This window comes from Sapajus apella, unplaced genomic scaffold (assembly GCF_009761245.1).
Source record: "Sapajus apella isolate SASKATOON/1434 unplaced genomic scaffold, GSC_monkey_1.0 scaffold104, whole genome shotgun sequence".
Classification (NCBI taxonomy): domain Eukaryota; kingdom Metazoa; phylum Chordata; class Mammalia; order Primates; family Cebidae; genus Sapajus; species Sapajus apella.
In genome coordinates, this window is record NW_022437044.1 from 5,440,221 (window position 1) to 5,448,626 (window position 8,406).

Below are 8,406 nucleotides of genomic sequence, written 5' to 3' on the forward strand. Positions count from 1 at the left end.
TATATTATATATATATAATATATATATATTATATATATAATTGCATTTTAGGTTCTGGGGTACATGTGCAGAACATGCAGGATTGTTGCATAGGTACACACATGGCAATGTGGTTTGCTGCCCCTATCCCCATCACCTATATCTGGCATTTCTCTCCATGTTATCCCTCCCCACTCCCTACCCTCCACTGTCCCTCCCCTAGTTCCCCCCACCACAGACCTCAGTGTGTGATGCTCCCCTCCCTGTGTCCATGTGTTCTCCTTGTTCAACAACCGCCTATGAGTGAAAACATATGGTGCTTGATTCTCTGTTCCTGGATCAGTTTGCTGAGAATGATGGCTTCCAGTTCCTACAAGGGACACGAACTCATCATTTTTTATGGCTGCATAGTATTCCATGGTGTATATGTGCCACATTTTCCCTGTCCAGTCTATCATCAATGGGCATTTGGGTTGGTTCCAAGTCTTTGCTATTGTAAACAGTGCTGCAATGAACATACGTTGCATGTGTCCTTATAATAGAACAATTTATAATCCTTTGGATATATACCCAGTAATGGGATTGCTGGGTCAAATATAATTTCTATTTCTAGGTCCTTGAGAAATCACCACACTTTCTTCCACAATGGTTGAACTTATTTTTAAGACTTTTTTCCATCTTCAGTTTATTTGTGTATGTAGTGTAAGGAATAGGTTCAGGTTCAATCTTCTGCATATGGCTAGCCAGTTATTCTAGCACCATTTGTTGAACAGGGAATCCTTTCCCCATTGCTCATTTTTGTCCGTTTTGTCAAACATCAGCTAGTTGTAGCTGCGTGGTCTTATTTATGGATTCTCTATGCTGGTCCATTGATGTATGTATCTGTTTTTATACCAGTACCATGCTTTTTTGGTTACTGTAGCCCTGTAGTATAGCTCGAAGCCGGGTAACATGATGCCTTTAGCTTTGTTCTTTTTGCATAGAATTGACTTTGTACTTTGAGCTCTCTCTCTCTTTTTTTTTTTTTTTGGTTCTATATGAATGTTAAAACAGTTTTATTTAACTACCTGAAGGATATAATTCGTAGTTAGAAATAGTATTGAATATGCAAATTGCTTTTGGCAGTAGGGCCATGTTAACAATACTGATTCTTCCTATCCATAGGTATGGAATGTTTTATTACTTGTTTTTGTCAGCTTCGATTTCTTTGAGCAGCGTTTCATAATTCTTATGGTAAAGATCTTTTACCTCCTTCATTAATTGTATTTCTAGGTATATTATTCTTTTTGTGGCTATGGTGAATTGGATTGCGTTCCTGATTTGGCTCTCAGCTTTAACATCGGTGTATAGGAATGCTACTAATTTTTGTAAATTGATTTTGTATGCTGAAACTTTGCTGAAGTTCTTTATCAGATCTGGGAGCTTTGGACCAGAAACTATGGGGTTTTCTTTGTTTAATTACCATGTAATTGTATGGCTTTGAGTGGTTTTCTTAGTATTGACTTCTATTTGTATTGCTCTGTGATCCAAGAATATAGGTGGCATGATTTTATTGTTTTTGACTTTGCTGACAATTTTCTATAGCTGATTCTGTGGTTTATTTTAGAATATGTGCCATGTGCAGATGAGAAGAATGCATATTCTGTTGGTTTGGAGGTTGAGAATTCTGTAGATGTGTTAGGTCCATTTGGTCAAGTGTTGAGTTCAGGTCTCAAATATCTTTGTAAGTTTTCTGACCTGACAATATGTCTAATACTCTCAGTGAAGAGTTCCCATCTTTATTACTTTGTCATGATCTAAATCTCTACATAGATCTCTAAGGACTAACTGTATTAACCTGGGTGCTACTGTCTTGAGTGGCATATATTTTTTAAAAAGTTCAGTCTTCTTGTGGAATTGAACCCTTTACCCTTATGTAATGCCCTTGTCTTTTTAAATCATTGTTATTTAAAATCCTTTTTGTCTGAAATTAGAATAGCAACACCCGATTTTTTTTAATTTGCTTGGTAGATTTTTCTCCATCTCTTTACTTGGTGCCTAGGCATGTCATTGGATGTGAGATGTGTCTCTTGAAGACAGCGTACAATTGGACTTACCACTGTGTGCAACTTACCACTGTGTGCCTTCTAATATGGTCATTTACCCTGTTTAAATTCAAGTTTAATATTGATATGTGCAGATTTGATTTTGTTATCATCTTGTTAGCTGGCTATTATGCAGACTTGATCCTGTGATTGATTTAAAGTTTCAGTGGCCTATGCGCATAAGGAATTTTTGTGGTGGCCAGTAACAGTCTTTCCTTTTTATATTTAGCACTCCCTCGATGACATCTTATAAGTCTCGTGTGGTGGTAGGTAACAAATTCACTTACATTTGCTTGTCTGAAATGGATCTTATTTTTCCTTTGGGTATGAAGCTTAGTTTGACTGGATATGAAATTTTTGTTTGGAATTTGTTTTCTTTAATAATGCTGAATATAGGCCTCTAATCTCCTGTGGCTTGTAGGGTTCGGTTGAAAGGTCCACTGCCTGATGGGGTTTCATTTGTAGGTGATTTGTCACTTTTCTTTAGGTGTCTTTAACATATTTTCTTTCATGTTAACCTTAGAAAATCTGATGACTATGAGTCTTGGGTGTGATCATCTTGCATAGTGTCTTGCAGGGGACCTCTGCATTTCCTGAATTTGAATGTTGGCCTCTTTAGCAAGTTTGGGGTAGTTTTCATGGATGATATTCTCAAGTTATTTTCAGGTTGCTTGTTTTTCCTCACTCTCTTTAAAGGATACCAATGAATCATAGATTTAGTCTCCTTACATAGTCCCATATTTCTCAGAGTGTTTGTTTATCCTTCATTCTTTTTTAAAATCATTGTCTGAGTTATTTCAAAGAACCATTCTTTGAACTCTGAGATTCTTTCCTCAGTTTGGACAATTCTGCTGTTAATACTTGTGATTGTATCATGAAATTCTTGTAGTGAGTTTTTCAGCTCAGTTTTTTTTTTTTTTTTTTTCAAAATGGTCATTTCATCTTTCATTGCCTGTATCATTTTCATGTATTCTGAAGATTTCATGCATTAGGATTTGTTTCTCCTGAACCTCAGTGATTTTTGTTTCTATCCACATTCTGGACACTATTATTGCAATTTTAGTCATTTCTGCCTGGTTAAGAACCATAGCTAAAGAAGTTGTGTGGTCATTTGGAGGTTAGTAGACATTCTGACTTTCTGAGTTTCCAGGGTTCTTGTGCTGGTTCTTTCTCTTCTGCATGAACTGATGTTCCTTCAGTCTTTGAAGATGATATCTTTTGGATGAATTTCCTTTCCTTTTATCTTCTTTGATGCCCTTGAGGGTTTCACTTTAGTATAAGGTGGATTCAGTTGACTGGCTTCAATTCTGGAAGATTTTAGGGGGCCAAAGCTCAGCTCAGCACTCCTGGGCTGCATGCACTAACTCTGGGGAGCTGGTACCAGGCTATTGCCTTTGTTCTCTGGCCTTTCAAGGTTAGGAAGCTGCTGCACTAGAGGGGTTGAGGTGTTCTCAGTCTGCTAGTCACAACATTTCAATGGGTGATGCCAGCCAAAGCATATTGTCAGGGAAGTGGCAGCAGGATTCATGCTTGCTTATGAGTACAGCAACTGTGGTAGTATGGCAGGATGCACACGTTGGCTGGGGTGGAGTACAGGCAGGAACAGGACTGCTGCATTTCTGCATTGCATTCATGCCAGTGCTATCAGCGGTATAGAGAGGTAGAGTGGTGGCAGGCATGGGGTTGCTGGTATCTGTGCTCACTCTCACACTGGTGGCAGCAGCTAGGGCAGGGTGCTGGCCAATATAAGGCTATTGAACTCCATGCACATATTCACAGCAACAGGAGTGGTAGCATAGGGAGTCAGGATGCTGGCCCAGATCCATGTGTGTGTTTGTATCAGTGGCAGTGTCAGCACAAGGGGAAGCAGGGTTTCTGGCATCCGTGCATACATTCATGCTAGCAATGGCAGTGTGTCCCCGTGTCTACACATTAGTGGTGGAGCACGAGGGGTTTCCTTTCGCTGCCAGTAGTGCTGTGATAGGGTGCATGCACACACACATGCTGATGGGGAAAGGGAGGGGAGGTCTATGAATTCACCCATGCCAGCACAGCAATGAGTGGTTGGCCATGGGCAGGCGTGTGCCTGCAAGGTGGCACAGGGGAGGCTGCAATGGGGAGAGGGTGCTGGTGGACTGGTGCATGTCAGCAGAGGCTGCTCTGTTAGAGCTCTGTGAACCACAGGCATGATCTGACAGTAAAGGAGCTATGATGAGGCCCCCTACTTCACACCCAGGTTGAGCATCTAAGGCTGCATGGCAAGTGGGCATGGACAGGCTGGGGCCCTGGGAGAGGCAAGCAGACATGACTGTGTTCAGAAAGAACTTGCCTTGTCTCATAGGCAAGACCTCCCTGCTCAGTCTGAGTCCAACAGCCACCCCAAGGCTAATGTCTCCTACAGGAATATGGTGAGCCTTGGGGGATGCATCTCCCTGGCCATGCTCACCTGCATATGTTCCCACAACAAATTCTCTGGGCTCTACATAGGATGAAGCCCTGTCCCTAGCATCTCTTTAAGCAGCTCTCTGTCAGCTCAAGTGGCCATGGGGGTTACGGGGGTCTCCTACTACCAAGATGCCAGAGGTTCATGGTAAAAGTGGGCCACTCCTTTTCTGTTGTACTCACTCTTTCCCCAGAAGTTTCTGGGGGCCAGGAATATTTCCCAGTGCTCAGTAGCCCTGTGCAGGCTTCCCAGCTTCCTCCCCCTTCAACCCAGCATCTGTGTCCTTTCACCATCCATTCTCAAAGCCTTCCCTCCGAAGGTCTATTCAGAGTGTGCCAGTCTTCCTGATGTCCTAATTTCTCAGTGACAGATGTTTCTTCTCACTATGTCTAGTTGGCCATCTGGAATATTACCTTAAAAAAAAAAAAGACTACATTAATCCTTCAGTATTCACTAGGGATTGCTTCTTGGGCCTCCTATGTATTCTAAAATGTAGAGATCCTTAAGTACCTTTTAGAAAATAGCATAGTATTTGCATATAACCAATGCACATCCTTCTGAACACTTAAAACCATCTTTAGGTTACTTATAATATCTAAGACAATGTAAATGGTTGCTATACTGTATTTTGTGGTTGTTGTTGTATTGTTGTTTTTCCTTTTTTAAAATATTTTTGGTCTTCAGTTGGTTAAATCTATGAATGTGGAACCCAAGGTTATAGAGGCCTGGCTGTGGATATCTGAAGAGGTAAAGACAGTATTTGCCAGAAAATTCAATTGAAACATTTGTTGAATGTTTGCAATAAATATCTACAGGTATTATCCTGGGGACTTCTTTTTAATAAAAAAGGCTTACTATAGTCATGGTTTCATAATTAATCAGGATATTCATATCTTAAATTCCCATATGAAGTTAATCTCCACACTTTTTTATTTTCTTAACAACCAAAAGTATAAAGATATTTTTCTCCCAAAAGAAAGGCCTTTGAAGGAAATGGCCTGGTTCATATATTACTCAGGACATTTGAGGTATTTTTTTTCTTCTTCTGAGAAATCAGGAGCAGATTTCAATATTGGCAGAAATACATAAGCCCAATGGATTCATGCCTCATTTACTTCCAATGTCAAATATGTCCTAGTCTGAAAAGCAAAGAATTTATAAGAATATACTATAGTAAAAGCCAAAAAGTATTTATCGTTCCCAAGACAGAGTCAGCCAAAATGTAATAGACTGAGAATATCAATCAAGTATCTTAATATAGATTCAGCTAAAGGCCAATAAAGACTAAAAAGGAGGGTCGAGGTGTAATATGTATAATACTCTATATCTAAGGAGTCCTAAAACCTTTAATAGAAGTTGAGTTTTAGACACAATTTATCAGATAAATGTTCAACCAGGCGTTACTGCTGATTTAATGTTAATTATAGTAGAAAATATTCATTTTATGTGCCAAGTACTCTACTAATGGCTTTACATTTATTAACTCATTTGATCCTTATACAAACCCTATGTAGTAAATTACCGTTATCCTCACTTTACAGATGACAATGATACTAAAAGCAGGCTGTTTATTGCCATAATGCATGGTAGATGAAAGAATGCCTATTTAGGAATTCTGAAATATGACACCTAGGAATTACTACCTTTCTCCAGGTCATTTATGTTCCCGAATGAGAAATATCTAATGTAGATGACAAGTTGATGGTTGTGGCAAACCACCATGGCACGTTTATACCTACATACCAAATCTGCATGTTCCGCACATGTATCCCTGACCTTAATTTTTAAATGCCATTTGAAAGAGTTGTCTAATTAGACAGTAAAGTGTGCAAATTCTATTTCTCATAGCAGAGATCTCAGACTATCTTTTTCTTCCCTTTCTTCTTTCCCATGTCAGAAGCTTTTAATATATTGTTTTCTCTCTTCTCTCCGACCCTACAGCGGCTTGCTTCCAAGCAGAACATCACCACGTGACTGCCATGTGACAATGGACAGGAACATGCATTATTTACCAAATCTGTGCTGCTGCCACAAGCAGCAGTTCTCAAACAGAATTTACATTTATTTCAAACTATTTTTTGAATCACTAGAACATATTTCATTTTGATCTCATAGCAAATTTAGCTGAATAAAATATTTTACAAATAGAGTGGTTTCTTCACACCTATGCATAAAGATAGACATTTTTAAGAAAAATTTCAAGTTATCATGACTTAAAATTTTGTTTCAAGTTGCCATTTAACTTTTGACAATATTTACCTTTGGAAATATGTTGCAAAAATGGTAGAGTTTCCGTATACCCTTTATGCAGCTACTCTTCATGTTGATATCTTGAGTAATTATAATACAATAAATCAAAACCAGAAAATTAACTTTGGTATAATACTATAATACTGTCTTCTTTGGTTTTGTTTCTTCCTGGAAAGCTTAAAAATTGATCAAAATTGAAAGTTAATGCCCAATATGACAGTATTGGATGGTGGGGCCTAATGAGAGGTATTTGGGTTACGGGGGTAGATCCCTCAGGGATAGATCCCTACAACCTGGTTGAATGAGTTCTCACTCTTGCAGAAGTGAGTTCCTGAGAGTATAGGTTGTATAAAGAGCCTGGCTTCCTCAATTTTGCTCTCTTGCTTCCTCTCTCAACATGTGGCCTCTGCACACATCTACTCTCCTTCTGCTTTCCACCTTGAGTGGAAGTAGCCTGAGGCACCCGCCCAGACGCAGCTGTTCAGTCCTGGACTTTTCAGCCACCAGAATCATGTGTCAAACCTCTTGTCTTTATAAATGACGCAGTCTCAGGTATTCTGTTATAGCAACAGAGGACAGACTAAGACGCTGTTGGTATAGCACAATAATTGTGTTGTATTGTAATATAACTAAACTACAGACCTTATTTGAATTTCAGCAGTTTTTTTTTTTTTTTTAACTTATGTTCTTTATCTATTCCAGTTTCCAGTCCAGGACCTCACATTGCATTTACTTGTTGTGTCTCCTTGGGCTCCTCCAATCTTTAATGATTTCTTAGTCTTTCCTTGTCTTTATAACCTGACACTTTTGAAACGTATTGGTTGGTGATTTTGTAGAATGCCCTTCAACTTGGGTTTATCTGATTTTTCCTCTTCCTGATTAGATTGTTGAGGTTAGGCATTTTTGGCATGCATACCACAGAAGTTTTGGTCCTTTTTTCTTTTTTTTATCAGGAGACGCATGACATTAACATATACTATCACCGGTGATGTTGACTTTGGGCTACTTTGTGAAGAAGATGACTAACTAGTAGGATTCCGCAGTAGTATTTTTTTCTTTTTATTTAATAAACATATTGTGGAGAAGAGAAGAATCCTATTTAATTTTGTTTTTTATCAATATTAAAGTTTTTCCTTTGCCTGTTTTCTTATCTTCTGAGTCTTATCGATGTCCAGTTGATGGTTTGAAAATTTAGGGAATAGTATAATATTTAGTTACTATTTGGAAAGTTTTCATGCACAAGGACAAAGGACATAGGGAATATGTAAAAATCAGGAGTAAGGACACCCAAAGGCACCCCTTGAGCGCACTCTGGAAGAAGTCTAGGAGTGAGAAAGCCCAACTTTGTTTCTACAGAAATTCTTAACCTCTCTGATCATCAATTGTCTTGAGTTTAAAATGGGGATAATAATGTTCCTATAAAGGTATGGTGAAAATTAAGATCAAATACTCCCTGTATATTTCCTAGCACAATACCTGGTGCAAAGTCAGTTTCATTACAAAATAATTCCCCTGACTCCAGGAAGTCATGTGTTTGAATACTAATCTTTACTCTCTAATTCTGTTGTGCATGGGAATTCTTTGCTTCTGTAGTCCTCTTGCCATTTCATTGACCTAAACTGTGAACTACACAAAGCGGAAATTGTATTC